The 17,542-nt window shown below is 37.4% G+C and overlaps 1 pseudogene; it reads left to right on the top strand.

Moving 5' to 3' along the window:
• Positions 1 to 3,689: 3,689 nt before the first annotated feature.
• Positions 3,690 to 11,728, top strand: LOC139015811 (large ribosomal subunit protein uL4-like; annotated as a pseudogene).
• Positions 11,729 to 17,542: the final 5,814 nt, after the last annotated feature.

The raw sequence follows: 17,542 nt of genomic DNA, 5'->3' as shown, positions 1-17,542 counted from the left end.
GTGAAGATGTGGAAAAAAGGGAATTCTCATGCACTATTGGTGGGATTTCTAAATGGTGGCCTCCATTGTGTAAAATGACATGGAGTTTTCTCAAAATAATAATAATAAAAAAGAATGACTATACAGCCCAGCAATTCCACTTCTGGGTATTTATCTGAAGAAAACAAAAATAATTATTTGAAAAGATATATGAACCCCTTTGCTCATTGCAGCATTATTTACAATAGACAAGACATGGAAGCAACATTGATGACTACTGATAAATAAATGGATTTTAAAAAGATGTTATACACACACACATACGAGACAATATCTCAGATTTTTTTTTTAAAAAAATGAAACGTTGCTACTTGCAACAACATGGATTGACCTAGAGGGTATTGTTCTAAGTGACATAAGTCAAACAAAGACAAATACCAAAATTTTCATTGGAACTGGAATGTAAAAATATAAAACCAAAAAGAAACAGAATAAACCAAAAAGAAACTCTGTACTCAAAAATAAACCAAAAAGAAACTTTGCACTGATAGAGAGTACAAACTGATGGTTGCCAGAGGAGTTGGGGAGATAGAAGGGGCCCATAGTTGAAAAACTAAAGGGGAATAAAAGAAACAAATTTCCAGTTGTAAAATAACTAAATCATGGAAATGCACTGCATGGCACAGAGATTACAATAATATTGTAATAACTTTCTACAAGCAGATGATTTAGTTGCACTAAACTTATCATGGTGATCACATCATAAGGTACATAAATGTTAAATCACCATGTTGTATAAATGAAATAACTTCTCATGTAAATTATATTTTAATATAGGGATAAATAAAGAAAATAATCCCATTTATATATCCTTTAAAAAATATCCAGGAATAAATATTACCAAAGAGGTCAAAGTCTTGTGTACTGAAAATCATAAAACATTGGTGAAAGAAATTGAAGACACAAAAAATGGAAAAATATTCCATGTTTATGGATTGGAATAATCAATATTGTTAAAACATCCATACTACCTAAGGTAATCTACAGATTCAATGCAATCCCTTTCAAAATTCCAATAGCATTTTTCACAAAAATAGAACAATTCTAAATTTGTATGAAACCACAAAAGATCCTGAATAACCAAAGGAATCTTAAGAAAGAATAAAGTTGGAGGCAAAACACTTCCTGATTTTAAACTACATGAAAAGTTATAGTATGCTACTGGCATAAAAATATAGATGAGTAGAATTAAACAGAAAGCCTAGAAATAAACCCATATATGGTCAATTAACATAACAAAAGAGTCAAAATATACAATAGGGAAAGGATTGTCTATTCAATAAAGGATGAATTGGGAAAACTGAACAGTCACATTCAAAAGAGTGGAACTGGAACACTATTTTACACCATACACAAAAATTAACTCAAAATGGACGAAAGACTTGAATGTAAGACCTGAAGCAGTAAAACTCCTAGAAGTCTACAGAGGTTGTAAGCTTCTTAATCATTCTTGGAGATTTTTTTTTTTTGACACCGAAAGCAAAGGCAACAAAAACAAAAGTAAACAAGCAAGACTAAATCAAACTAAAAAGTTTCTGCACAGCAAAGGAAATGATCAATCAAATTAAAAGACAACCTACTGGATGCAAGAAAACATTTGCAAATCATGTAACTGATCAGTTAATATCCAAAATATACAAGGAACTCATAAAACTCAAAAGCAAAAACCCCACAAACAATTCAATTAAAATATACAGATAATCTGAACATTTCTCCAAAGAGGATATATGGATGGTCAACAGGTACATGAAAAGGTGTTTATTAACACCATTAATTATCAGGAAAATGCAAATCAAATTCACAATGATATATCAATTCACCTGTTACAGTGGCTCTTATAAAAAAGACAAGGAACAATAGATGCTAGTGAGGATGTGTAAAAAAAGGGAACCCTTGTGAACTATTAGTAGAAATGTAAATTGGTGCAGCCACTATGAAAAATAGCATGGAGGTGCCTCAAAAAATTAAAAACAGAAACTGGATGACCTAGAAATTCCACTTGTAGGTATTTATCCAAAGTAAATGAAAATAACAACTTGCAAATATATATGTGCCCGCACATTCATTATAGCATCTATATATATCAGTGATGGCAAAACTTTTGAGCTCGGCGTGACAGCATTTTGAAAAACTCTAACTTAACTCTGGTGCCGTGTCACATATAGAAATTTTTTGATATTTGCAACCATAGTAAAACAAAGACTTATATTTTTGATATTTATTTTATATATTTAAATGCCATTTAACAAAGAAAAATCAACCAAAAAAGTGAGTTCATTGGTTCGCCATCACTGATATATATAAAAGCCAAGTGACTGGAATAACCAGTCTCTATGACAAGCACTGCATAGGGCTGGTTGGCCAGCCAGCCAAACTCCCGCAGCCCCTCCCCCAAGCCAGCCCAGCCCAGCCCCCACCAGTGCACAAATTCACGCACCAGGCCTCTTGTTATTTATAATAGAGGTAGGGTCCCTAGTGCTGCCAGCTGTTGGCTGGGGCCTCCCTCCCTTCCCCCAGCCAACTGTTACCAGCAGCCAGGGCCTCCCTCCCTTCCTCAAGCCAGCTCCACCCCCTGGTAAAACTCCTGGTCAAGGGGACAATTTGCATACTACGCTTTTATTATATAGGACAAGACATGAACACAACCTAAGTGTCCATCAATGGATGAATTTAGAAAGAAGATGTGGCATAAAGGGATACCTTGTGTAATGAGCTTTGCTTTACTGAGCTTTGCAGATACTGTACTTTTTACAAATTTAAGTTTTGTGGCAACCCTTGGTTGAGCAAGTATTGGTAACATTTTTACAAAAGGCTCATATGACTGTTAGCATTCTTTAACAATAAAGTATTTATTGTTGAAAGTATCACAAATGTCCCCTTTTCTTCCTCCAATGACCCCTTCCGCAGGCCTTCACAACACTATTGTCTGTGTCCATGGGTTATGCGTATATGCATATAAATTCCTTGGTTAATCTCTTCCTGCCCCCATTTCCCTCTGAGATTTGCATGTACATTGTTTTTTTAGACATAATGATATTGCACACTTAATAGACCACAGTATAATGTAAAGAAACTTTTTATATGCACAGTGAAACCATAAATTTGTGTTACTTTTTTCATTGCAATGTTTTTGTTATTGGAGTGGTCTGGAATAAAACTATTAATACCCTAAAGGCGTGTGTGTGTGTGTGTGTGTGTGTGTGTGTGTGTAGTGTAAAATGTAATATGATTCAGCGGAAAGAAATCTTGCCATTTGGAGCAACCTGGATGGACCTTGAGGTCTTTATGTTAAGTTAAATAAGTCAAACAGAGGGAAAAACATACTGCATGATCTCACTTATGTGAAACCTAACACAAAAACCAAACTCATAGAAAGAACAGATTGATAGTGGCAAGAGGCAGGGTTGAGGGTGGCCAAAATGGATGAGTGGTCAAAAGGTTCACAGAAATAAGTGCTGGACATGCAATGTACAGCATGATGACTATCTATACTAGTAATAGAGGAATATGCAAATTGTCTGGGACACCGTCACATAATGACCATTCAGCAGGCTGCACGTGCAGCAGACTCGGGTGGGCGGGGACTTGCAGCAGCAGGGACCGGGGGTCAGGGAAGGCGGGCCTGGCAGAGGGCAGCCTGTACTCACCACATGGGGGCAGCGGCAGCTGTGAGTGCTCCCGATGGCCGCTACCACTTGCCCAGGCAAGTGGTAGTGGTGATGGGGGCAGGGGAGGCCAGGAGGTGGAGGACAACCCGTACTACCCACATGGCAGTGGTGGCTGTGAGTGGTTCCAGAAAACTAACTTACAGAAATACTTAGTTTGGCATGCAAAGATTTTTATATTTTTAAAGTAGTTGCGGTCATTTAAAATTGAAAGATTTTACACAAGAATTTGGATTTGTAGCTTCTCTTGAAACAGAAAATCTGGTAACAAATGGTTCAGTCTTTTATGGTAATAATTTGCTAAAACTGAATATTGGATGCCCTTTTTAAAATAACACTCACTCTCTACTCATTCATTTAACAAATATTAATTGAATATCTATTATATTCCAGACACTACTATAAGTTCCAGACACTACTATAAGTTATGAGCAAAATAAGATCAGCTTACTGCCACCATGGCATTTAGAGAGAGAGAGACAACGTTTGCCTACAAACACTCAAATAAAACATGGTAACATGTTAACATGGTAGTAAACTATATAGGAAATGTGTTTAATCATGTTAAACATATTAACATGATTAAAACTATACAGGAAAATGGCACAAAAAGTAATGTTGCTGAAATTCTTCCTTCTCAATGAGGTATTCCCCAGGGATAATTTAATACTGTTACCCATTAGTCTTCAAATTACAGCTCATTGGCTAAATAAGCCAACTGTGTGTATTTATGAAGTTTTACTGGAACACAGCCAGGCCCACTCATTTACTTACTGCCTATGGCCGCCTTTGTGCTACAGGGCAAGGATGAGCAGTTGCAACAGAGACCCTTGGCCTGCAAAGCCTAAAATAATATCCAGCCCTTTACAAAAAAAATTCTGACCCTATTCCTATAGATATTCTGAATTTTCTTAACATTCTCAACTTTTTTTTTCATATTCTTATCACTCAAATAATATTTACTACATACCTTTATTTTATAGCTAATAAACTATTTTTTCTTGCACTAAGTTGTTAATACCATGAGGGCAAGGAACTCAATTTTGTTCATGCATGTAGCCGAGATATGTTACAGAGTTATTATTATTTTATATGAATGTGATAAGGTTAAGTAGTCCTGTGATGGACAACAATCATAATTTGTTAATGGTATTTGTTTTCCAAAAGAGAAGAAAAGTCATTCTAATTGTGGCTATGGCTAAAATTATGAGGCTCCAAACTGCAGCGGGAAGGCCGGGGAGGGTTGGGGGGCAGGCGGGAGGGGGGGTAAGAGATCAACTGAAGGACTTGTATGCATGCATATAAGCATAACCAATGGATATAAGACACTGGTGGGTTGGGGAGGCCAGGGGATTGTCAAGGGCGGAGAAAAAAAAAGGACACATATGTAATAACCTTTGTAATACTTTAAGCAATAAAAAAAAATGTAAAAAAAATAAAATAAATAAATAAATAAAATAAAATAAAATTATGAGGCTCATTAAGATAATTTGACAAAGATTATGAAGGTATTATTTCTATTTCCAATAAATAGACACACTAGGTGCAGCACATATTTGGTGGCGGGGGTGTGAAGCATATATAAACACTAAGGAACACTGGTATAATTGGTGCACAGGAAGACGAAAAATATCAAGTGAGGGATTAAGGAAGGACTCAGGAAAAAAATGGAATTTTAACTACACACTGAATAGTAAAGACCTTTTGATGGGTAGAGGGAAAGGTGATAGTTAATTGGTTTGGCATTGCTGGCCCAGATATTTAAGATAATTTTCACATTCTTAGGTTGGTCCAAGAATGAATCAGTCCAAAGTGATATATATATATATATATATATATATACATATATGTATATATATGTATATGTATATCAATTCCTTTATGAAGCAGTGTAAAAGGGTTTTGCATTTACACATCCTTATGATTAGGTCAAATCACTAGTAGTCTTCCTACTAACAGGCTTCTATCCCATGTCTACCATGGAGCAGCCTCTCAATCTCACACCAGAGTAGGAACTGTGGAAAGCAGACCATGCTACTCAAGTACCTCATTAAGAAAACCCTGTCTAAATGCATGGGTATTTAGAGACAGGGGACCTGGAAATATTTTCCACTGTTTAGAAATCATACACACACACACACACACACACACACACACTCAAATAATTCCTAGAGTTTCACTCGGCCTTTCTTGATTATTCTCAAAGAAAATTCAACAGATTAAAATAGTTCAATAGGATCCTTAGTGTGTCAATCATTTTTTCATGGAGATCAATAGCCAGAAGCAATGCCTAACCCTTCTGTTTATGAAGTAGTTAGGCTCAAACAACTTAATAATTTATGCTTAACTTAGTAACATTTAAAAACAACAATACACATAAATTAATTTTTAAATTATAAATAACCACAATTATCTACTAAGTGGATTTATGCTCTTGGAACTTCTAAAACCATGGAATCAAATTAGATGCAGCCACCCTCATTTCCTTTTCCATGCTGATTTTTATTCATTCATTTTGATCACAACAATCAATGAAAACTCAGCTTCAATAAAGTGACATCAAAAAAGCAGTGCAATCTAATGTTAAAATATGAACTACCTTATGCTAGTAGTTCATATCATATCTGATCAATGCTGCATTTGCTGTGTTTTCCTTGTAAATATAATATCTGCTGGACATAATCCCAAAGAGACCTTTGACACACAGAAAATTTGAATTGTTTCTGAAGGGCCATGACTACAACAGGGTTTCTTATGTCCATGTCTGTTTTCCATGGGTTTGTTTGTCACTTCAGGGATGAATAGCCACTTGAGCCTCATTTTTCTTTTGTTCTTAAATGTACATCTTCAATTTATTTCTCACATCTCCAAATATCTATCAAACACTATTGATTTGCTGCATATTTCATAGCACAAGGAGAGCAGTCAAAAGACTTTCTGTGTGTGTAACCATGCACCCCTGTAAATCCATTCTGTACAGATATTTTACAGAGGATTTCTTTAAAGTAGAGTAATAGGTATTCCCCACCAAGTCTCCTATGACCAGACCCTTTATCTAAATAGTCTCACTAACATCTATTTACCAGGACCATATTTACATATTACAAAATGGTAAGCAGGGAACATGCAACTGGAACAGCAGATAGGAGAGGCCAAAAAGTTACAAAGAAATGGAAAGAATGGACGTAAAAAAGGAGAGAAATCTTCAGCTGATTATTACATTACCAGTTGAGAGGATCCAAAGCCATTGCCATTAAAAGCAATTTATGAAAATTTTGTTCCTGAATGTAAAATTGTCTGAGAATGTGTATGTGTGTATAAACAAATATGCATGAGTGTGCATACACTGTGTGCACACATATATTTGTAGGCATTTCCTTGGGGAGCCCAAATTTAAGACCAACAAGAGTATATCTGGAATCACTCAAAAGTTAATATATTGCAACTCACTACATTAGGCAAGAAATTATTATCTTCTGTTTACAGATGAGGTTCAGTTCTTTAAAAGATGATGATTTAAATCAGTAAGTTGTAATGAATTCACTAGAATAGGCATGCAACTACTTAAGGAATTAATATTTTAATCAACAGACAGGTTATAACCTATAATCTGGTCGCCTCGCCAACATTAAGAATGACTGGTATCACACTGCAAACTGACATCTTTGTACAGATTTGTTCCTGATGTCAAGAGTGGACGGGCGGCTGTGCCCCACGCAGGATCACTGAAGAATCCTAAGAGTTATTGTTCAGCTTCTTTTATTTTTAACAAAATGAGATATCACCTCTCAATGGCTCTGTACCGTATCTTCCCTTGGCTAGAAGGACAGGCAAATTCTAGCAGGGATATGCATAGTACAGGCACATGGTGCTGGATTTGTTTGGATTCCATTCAAACACAAAGTTGGTTTTCCTTTCCAGCAATTTTCTGAAATGTACATTATAGCTTTGTTTAGTTAAACCAATTAGGACACTTTAGGCTCTGAAATGTTAGTATTCTGCACCCAGCCTTTAAGTGTGTTGATTTTGCTTCTTTGGTAGAATGATTTCAATCCTTTTTACATAGAAAACTAAGATGAGCAGATATTTGTCTAATGTATATGTTAAAGCACACTGTTCTCTGGGAGGTGGTGAGTAAAGAATGTATTATTGTATATATTTTAAGAAAGTCATTCAGTCATATAAAATTCAGGAGCAATGGGTCAGAATGGTATCTTGCTACATGCTGTAAAGTGAAAGAAAGTCATGCTTTTAAAAATAAATTTGGATGTTTTAATGCAACAGAAATGTGGTTTCCATCGAATATTGTGTCATGCTGATGGTCACGAAGGCCCTATAACCACTTCACCTGACAGATTTTCTTTATAACTCTGATCATCCATTGGCTGATGAGTTTACTTTACCATAAAGGATTAGTCTGTGGGCTGTTGTTTTTTCACTTAAGCTCAAAATTATCATCAGACTCTCTCATCATTCTGTTCACTAGTAAGTTATGAGTTTGCAGCTCAGGAGACAACACCAAGTGTGCCCTCATGCTGCTAAACTTTTATGTCAGTCCAATATACATAGCAAGCAATGACTGTCCCATAAAAACAACGCATCAAAAATCCTCTGGGCTTCAGGCAGTCATTCCAGAACATGCTCACTAGCTTCCAACTTGTCTTTCATTTGGTCATTGTACCCAGTTCCAAAATCTTAAGAATTTTTCAATTACTGTTCATTCTGCTTCTATTGTTGGTACATGTTCCCCAGATAGCTATCAAGCTTTCTGGGTTGAATTGCCTACACTCACTCTCCTTCAGACCAGCATGACCTTGCTTGTTCTTCCACAACCAGCACCCAGTCAATGCATTCAAGAGTGAGTTTTCTGACAGGTATGTGTGTTTCCGTGCATAGGTAAAATATGTATGGCTATAATTGTAAGTAAATTACAAAGACAAACTGGCATTTTGTCTTTTGGAAATTTTTGGAAAAAAACAAACAGGAAAATAGAGGATCAATAAAAACCAAAGCTTGGGTTTTTAAAAAATACTACTAAACAAATAATTTTCTGGAGACACTAATCAAGATAAGAAGAGAAGACTTACAAATAAAGACTATCTAGAATGAAATAAAAGGACATATTGCATGGCATAGTGCATGAAAAGTAATGGAAAAAATGTGATCAACTTCCCCAAAATAAAATGCACAGCTTTACATAAAATTCCTGGGAAAAATAAAACTCAAAAATATTGAAAACCTGAACAGAAGTTTTAATATTTAAGAGATACAACTCATAATTAAATATTTTCCTAAAGAAGAAAGAACTGGCACAGATGGTTTTGCGGTAAATTTCAGCAAACATTCAAAAAGTAATTCCAAATACTAATCACAAACATTTACATGGAATTGTAGAAGAGGCAACACTTTCCAACTCATTTAACAAGGCTAGCATATCATTGATACCAAAACAACAAAAGACTGAGTTAGGAAAATCATTAGCCAATTTTATTAAGTGTAATTCAAAAGAAAATATTAACAAATTTAACCCAGCAAAAGACATTATGATTATTTTGGAGATTCATCAAAAAATATATGATTGATTGATTATCAATGATAAGCCAAAATAATGAAGCACATTCATATATTAAAACAAGAAATTGTCATGATTATCTCAATAAATATTGAAAGATAGTTTGATAAAAATAATTTATGTAAAAATCTTTTTAAAAAATATATTTTATTGATTTTTTACAGAAAGGAAGGGAGAGAGATAGAGAGTTAGAAACATCAATGAGAGAGAAACATCGATCAGCCACCTCCTGCACATCTCCCACCAGGGATGTGCCCACAACCCAGGTTCATGCCCTTGACCAGAATCAAACCCGGGACCTTTCAGTCCGAAGGCCGACGCTCTATCCACTGAGCCAAACCGGTTTTGGCATGTAAAAATCTTTATTAAAGGAATAGAAGAAAAATACTAACTTGATAATAGTAGTTAGCCTCCAAAATGTCCCCCAGTGATCCTTACCTCCTGGTATTCATGCACTTATGTAATCCCCTCTCGCAATGTATCGGGTGATCTGTGAACCCAATAAGATAATGTAGAAATAGCAGTGTGTGGTTTTGAATGCTTTTATAAAAATACTTTGGTACCTGCCTTGCTGTCTCTTGGGTTGTTCAGGGAAATCAGCTACTATCTTGTGAGGACACTCAAGCAAACTTAAAGAGAGACATCCATGAAGAAAGGATCTGAAGCCTCCATACAACAATAAGCACCAACTTGCAAACCACGTGTCAGCAATTTTGGAAGCTGATACTCCAACTCCAATCTTTCAGATGACTCCAACCCTGACTGATATTTTCATGGCAACATACTGCATCTTGGCTGACATTTGACTACAACTTCATGAGACCCCAAGCCATAATTATACCCCTAAGTTGCTCTCAGATTATTTACCCATGGATACTATATGTTTATTGTTGTTTTGAGTCAATCATTTTTTAAAGTAACTTGTTACGCAGCAATAGATAACTGAGAAACCTGATAAAATGGTTTTAGAAAAACTGATAGAATTCTTAATATACAACAAAATGTTAAAATACTGATGTTAAATGTAAAACAAAACAAGGAGTCCTGATATCACCATTTGTTTACAACATCACATCTAAGAAGGTCTAGCCAGCTCAATAAGTCGGGGATATCATTTCCTATGGGAGGCTCTGGTTTGAGAGGAGCCTGGCCTTCTCCTCTCCCCACTATGGCGTGTGCTCATTCACGGATACCCAAACGTGGGCTCATCTGGCAGAAATTTCACTTTGCCTGCTATGTTCAAGGCTCCCATTTGACCAGCTATTGTGAACTTTGTTCACACCAACTTGTACAAAACAATAGGCACCCTGTGCTGATAGTGAATTAGCATGTCGGCAATCAGCTGAGCCCTGGGCCCTGGCAGAGTGGTGGCTTGAATTCCCAGAGTTCGAGATGGTAGATACTCACAGTTCTGGACAAGGTGTTTTTGGAAATGTGTTGTGGAGACCACATGTTTTCAGCACCAAACCTGGCACAGAGTGAACACTACACAGAAGCAATATGAGATCGTACCAATGCTGGTCACATCTAAAGGTCATTGTGTTAAGGAAGTTCCTAAACTTCCTTTTGTGGCTGAAGATAAAATTGAAAGCTATGAAAGAATCAAGGAAGCTGTTTCGCTTCTTAAGAAAGTTAAGGCCTGATATATGCAAAAGGTCAGGGCCTCTCAGAAAATGAGAGCTGGCAAAGGCAAAATGAGAATCGATCATTATATCCAGTGTAGTAGACCTTGCATCTTCTTTAATGAAGACAACAGTAGCGAATTGAATGGTTTGAAACTTACTTCTAGTGGGCATGTGGGACATTACTGGATTTAGACTAGACGTGCCCTTCACAAGTCAGATGATCTGCATGGCACTTGGCATTAAGATGCCTCCCTCATAGTAGCTACACTTTCCCCATATGCAAGACACTAGGTTCAGACCTTAGCAGAATTTGAAAAGCTCAGCGATCTAAAGCCCTCCAAGTACCACACAACAAGATTAATTGCAGAGTCCTAAAAAAGAATTCACCGAAAAACCTGAGAATCATGTTGAAGCTCAACCCATATGCAAAGGCCATATGCTGTAACACCATTCTTTGCCATGTCAACAGTCACAAACTCCAGGTAGATAAGGCAACAGCATCACTTGAAACTAAATCAAATGAGAAGAGGAGTCCAGGCAAGAAGCCTGTTGCAAGGAAGAAATGAAAGGACTGTTTGTATTAAGACTCAGAAGCCTTGGTGGGAGTAAAGACTGCAGCAACCAAGAAACCAGCAGCTGAAAAGAAGCCAGCAGAAGAGAAACCCACGAGGAAGGAAAGAAGCCTATTGCATAAACTTAAATGTGTTTATTCCATAAACATTAAATCGTGTGGAACAGCTTATTTTGAACAAAGACCGGATAAAAGAGGCAGCGAAAAGGAAAAAAACAAAAAAGATGAAAGGTGGATTATAAAGATTGTGAAATAAAAAAATTATTATTTACAGATGAAACGTTGTAAATAGATAACACAAAAGAATTTACAAACTATTCAAATTAATAACAGAATTTAGTAAGTTAGTCAGAAAGGAAATTCAAATGTTGATGTCCAGCACTGGCTGGTTTGGCTCAGTAGATAGAGCGTCGGCCTGGGGACTGAAAGGTCCTAGGTTCCATTCTGGTCAAGGGCACATGTCCAGGTTGTGGGCTTGAGCCCCAGTTGGGGGCATGCAGGAGGCAGCCAATCAATGATTCGTTTTCATCATTGATGTTTCTATCTCTCTCTCCCTCTCCCTTCCTCTCTGAAATCAATAAAAATATATTTAAAAATAAATAAATAAAATGTTGATGTCCATTGCAATTCTTTATAATAAAAGCAAGGAGTTAGAAATGCAATAAGATGCCATTTGAAATAATACTACCCCCCAAAAAAATCACTTCAAATAAATTCAAAACAGGATATATAAGATTTTTTCTGTAGGATAATATTTTATTAGAGGCAATTAAGAAAACTTAAATGGAAGCATGTGCTAGATGTTTTCATTTTTTCTCACCAAACTCATTCTCAACTCAACTTTTTTTAAAAAAAAATTGCTGTTGTTTTTATTTTAATGAGAGAAGAAGGGAGATGGGGAGACAGAAACATCAGTGAGAAGCAAACATTGATCAGCTGCCTCCTTCACATCCATTACTGGAGAATGAGCCCAAAACCCAGGCATGTGCCTTAACTGGGAATCAAACCAATGGCCTCTTGGTGCATGGGTTGATGCTCAACCCTGGGCCACACCAGCCAGGCTTCACTGACTCTTGAAGACTGAATTCATGGACTACATCAATGGGGCCCCTTGAACTCTGCATTCTGGTAGGCATCAGCCAATGAGAGGTGCTGGCAGGCAATCGAATAGAAAATATTTATTCAGCCAACAGCCTCTCTGCTGGATTGCCATAAATTGATTCTTTCCCTTTAATAAAAGCCACAGCTCCTTCAAATGGCTTTCTTGCACAACTAGAGGCTCTCCCTGTGGCTTCCAGTACCTACTCCCTCTGTCTCTCTTCCTTTGCTCTTCCAGGTATAAGATGGATACTTGCTTATGCCTGTTGATTTCCCTTAATCCTACTCATTTATTTAACTCAAATAAATCAACTGTTTAAGCAAGCCACTTCTTTCCTGTATAAATTCAGAGTGATAAAGTAATCTGTACCAGAGTGACCCCAGGAAATGGGACTCAGTATTGCATTGCTCTATGTTTAAGTGAAGCACAAATTACTTTCGTGCCCTAGTAATTGTTGGCATGCACTGGATTCACAATTACCCAGACTAACTCTGGTGGTAGAATGTTATAGAAGGCAAACAGAGCAAGACATTGGGAGATCACCAATGGTCTTTCATTTCCATGATGAAAAAAAGTATTTATAATCATGAAGGACAGCATGAACCAGCAAAGAAAAAATTAGAACCAGCCAACTCAGAATATGAGTGAACAATATTCGTATGGCAGCTGGTGTTTCCAGACAATTCTGGGTGACACATTAGCCCAAGGTTTGAATGTAATTATTGTAGTTATGTTATAGTAAAATGAGACCACTAGTCTAGAAGTAGTGGGACTATAAGATATGGGACAGGGCATTTGAGCAGACAGAAATAATCCTGAAACTTTAAACCACCAACACCCCTGAAATTTCTTTGCCAATAAAGGTATACCTTCTACTCCCTTTTAAGGAAATTAGCCATTTTTCTGTATAATAACTTCAGGAAATTGTATCATAGTAGATGCAATCTCTCCTCACAATCAATTACCATCACTACTTATTTCCTGTAGGCTTATAGGAAAATGAGATCGGAGTTTGAAGTACAGACCGGTTGAGAAAAATGAAAATATTAACAATTTGTTTAGGTAGGAATCTGAGTAGCATTCATATGAGTAGATGAATATTACACCAAAAGAAAACAATATAAGACCTGCATAACCTGAGTTTAGTAATATGGATATAGTCACCGAAAATTCATGATTTAATGTGTTATCTTGAGCATCTAGGAATTACATTAATAGATTCTAAGTTTGGCTAATTTAATCCTAGGCTCAATAGTGCTCTGGGAAAAAAAAAAAAGAGGAAGAAAGCTCAAGAAGATGGAGACATTTCAATGCAATTTCTTTGAACCAGCTCAGTAACCCACTAACCTTGACCTCTTGGAAGGCTTAGAGTATAATGCCTTCAAAAAGGCATTAAAAACACATTGGAAAACTGGGAGACTGCAGAATAGGTCATTCCCAGCTTTGCTTTCCCTCACAAGAAGAATAACTTACAAAATCATTTATGGACAAGACACCACTGTGAAAATCATAGAAGAAGGGTGAAGCTGAAGCAATTCCTTGCACCACAGAGACTGAAAAGGACTCCATTTGAAGGGTAAGAGGAATGGCTACATGCTTATCTCATTGCCCTTCCTCCAGGCTGGCATAGCACTGAACTGAAAGGGCTCCCCAGGTCTATGGTTCCCCCAGTGCTAAAAAGAAAGCCCAGGGTAGACATCTAGCTCACCAGTGTTGTGGGTCGCTTCTCAGGACTCCCACTTTGGTCTTGCTTCACAAGGGTCATGAGAAATCTGTGGGGCTTGATCACTGAGAATGGATTGTGACAAAGAAGCAGGGAGGAGCTTGCAACACCCAGCACTTGGATCTTGGCAGACAGAGTTCATAATTGGAGTACCCAAGTATTAGTTTCAAACGGTGGCATTACTAAATAGGGTGCTGTCATTTTAAGAAATAAAAGGCAATACAGGATCCAAAGCAAATATAAAAGTCATCAGAACACAAAAGTATCTACAAAACAGCAAAAAACAATTAATAAAATGGCAATAGTAAGTTCTTATCTAATTCTCCAATAAAAAGCATAGACTGGCTGGCTGGATTTAAAATAAAAGATCCAATGATATACTGACTATAAGAAACTTTCTTTAGCATTAAAAACACACATGCTGAAAGGGTAGAACAAATATATGGTAACTAAGCAAAGCAGACATAACTATACTTAGACAAAATAGACTTTAAACTGAAAAATATAAAACATGATATCTGCACCCCCATGTTCACTGCAACATTATTTATAACTAGAGGCCTGGTGCATGAAATTTGTGCACTCAGTGGGTCCTTCAGCCTAGCCTGCACCCTCTCACAGACTGGGAGTCATCAGTTGGTCATCCTTAGTGCTGCTAGACATCCTTAGTGCTGCCACAGCTTCTGGCTGAGCAGTGCTCCCCCTATGGGAGTGCACTAGCCACCAGGGGGCAGCTCCTGCATTGAGCGTCTGCCCCCTGGTGGTCAGTGCACATCATAGCAACCGGTCCTTCCACCATCAGGCCAAAACCGGCTCTCCAACATCCCCCGAGGGTCCTGGATTGTGAGAGGGCACAGGCAAGGCTAAGGGACCCCACTGGTGCATAATAGGGGCCGGGAAGGGACGCAGGAGGTTGGCCAGCCAGGGAGGGAGCATGGAGGGCTCCAGGGCATGTCTGGCCTGTCTCACTCAGTCCTGATTGGCTGGACCCCAGCAGCAAGCTAACCTACCGGTTGGAGCATCTGCCCCTGGTGGTTAATGCACGTCATAGTGACTGGTCGACTGGTCAGCTGTCTGACCCCTGGTGGTCAGTTCATGTCATAGTGAGTGGTTGAGCAGCCTTAGCATATCATTAGCATATTATGCTTTGATTGATTGAACAGCCAACCGGATGACTGGACACTTAGCATATTAGACTTTTGTTATATAGGATAGTTAAGACATGTGTCCACCAACAGATAAACAGATAAAATATATTGTTATATATAGACAAACACACACAGACAACACTACTAAGCAACCCCCAAGAAAATAAAATCCTGCCATTTGTAACAACATAAATGAATCTTAAGGGCATTATGCTAAGTGAAATAAAACAAAGAAAAACAAATATTGTAAACTCTCACTTATATGTAGAATTTTAAACGAACAACAAACCTACCAAACTCATAGGAAAAGATATTTGTACTTAACAAAAGTGGGTGATGGGGGAAGATGATCAAAGGTACAAGCTTCCAGTTATAAGTACAACATGATGAGTATACTTAACACTGCTGTATAAAATATTTGAAAATTGATGAGGGTAAATCCTAAAAGTTCTCATCACAGAGAAAAAAAACTTTTTGTATATATATGAGATACTGGATGTTAACTTATAGTGGTAATAATTTTGATATATACATATATATGTCATTTTGCTTTATACCTCAAACTTATATAGGGCTGTATGTCAATTATATCTCAATAAAACAAAGATAATTTTTTTTAAAAGAAATGCATTGGCAAGAGCACACTAGCTCCCATGGTAAGTTCTGTATTGGCTGACTTCTATAGGTCAGAGGTGATAGTGGACAATGCTGCAATGGTTTGGGCTCCCTGTTTTTAATAAAAATTATAAGTTCCAACATGGAAAAGATCAGGTTGCTGAACTTAAAACAGCAGCTAAAATCAGGCACAAATGTCACAAAAATTCACAGGGATAGGGTGGTAATCACGGTATTTGGACCCATGGGGATCTCTTGATGTTTGTTAATTGATCACAAGTTCCCTAGAAATGAAATAGATTAAAAGTTTATTAAGGACAAAAATATCCTAGGTCTGGTGCCACAGATCTGGCTCACCATAGTAGAGAATTGTGGGCTCTTATGCTATACTAATATCTAACCAAGTTAGTTTATGGATCTAGTGGCCCTTTATAGAAAAGGAAACGGTATAATATAACCATGCAGTATACTATACATCATACCTTGAAAGATACCTGTGCCCATTTCCCAGCATCTCTGCACACTACAAAAATGGAAATACACAGACCTTCGTGTTAGGCACGTTCTTGTGCTCCATTTATGCTCTGCGTGGGGCTCTGGCCCCTCCTAGCCATTTTCCTGTCATTCTCAGGATTAATGGCTTTTGGTTTCCAGTAAACTGCCTCACCCAGTTTCCAGTGGACTGCCTATACCTGGTCCCCACCGGCACCTGGTCTGACTACTCTGACTGTCCCTTACAAGAGATATAAATATCCCACTCCCCCTACTCTGCCTCGCTGATGCCATTTTGGTCTTAGCCCTTCTGCTCACGGATGTAACAATAAATTTGTAATTCTTTACCCCTTTTGGCCTCGTGCGTACCCTAACACTTCTGGACATAACTAGGCAGTGACTCTACTAATACTAAGGCTTAAGTACTGAAAACTTAATATGTTTCACAAGTCAAAGAGGGGACTTACAGAAATCAGGTGCTAGATTATCCATTTACTCCAATCCATCTCATAATGAGTCCAGAGAAAGCTAAAACTTATCCTGTGGTGATTTACCCTACCAAAGAATTAAGATTTGGCACAGCTACAACAGTAAAGTGAACAGTGATTTTTAACCATAACATATACCAGAGTCACCTGGAAAACCTCTTAAAACACAGATTGTTGAGCACACCCCCAAAACTTCTACCTTACTAGGTCTCTGATGGAGCCCACCAATGTGCATGTCTTAGTGATAGCAATGCTTTCAGTCTGGAGATTATCATTTGAGAACCCTACTCAATTGGTTCAGGTAACCAACTGGGTGTTCTAGATCAGTGGTTCTCAAAATATGGTCTTCTAATTCATAGAATGAGGCTTTTCATTTCCTTTTCTTGTCTGAACAAGGCAAAAGCCAGGTGTCTCCTAGGTTACATTAGCACAAACTTAGATAGTGATGTCAATTATAGCTGTCTTTCCAGAAAAAAAATGTGGTATTTTTCTGGAGCAAAACAAT

This window comes from Myotis yumanensis, unplaced genomic scaffold, assembly GCF_028538775.1.
Source record: "Myotis yumanensis isolate MYYU_CA2020_CCGP unplaced genomic scaffold, mMyoYum1.0.hap1 SCAF_8, whole genome shotgun sequence".
Classification (NCBI taxonomy): domain Eukaryota; kingdom Metazoa; phylum Chordata; class Mammalia; order Chiroptera; family Vespertilionidae; genus Myotis; species Myotis yumanensis.
The sequence above is the reverse complement of the archived record's forward strand: the minus strand, read 5'-3'. Positions and strand labels throughout refer to the sequence as shown.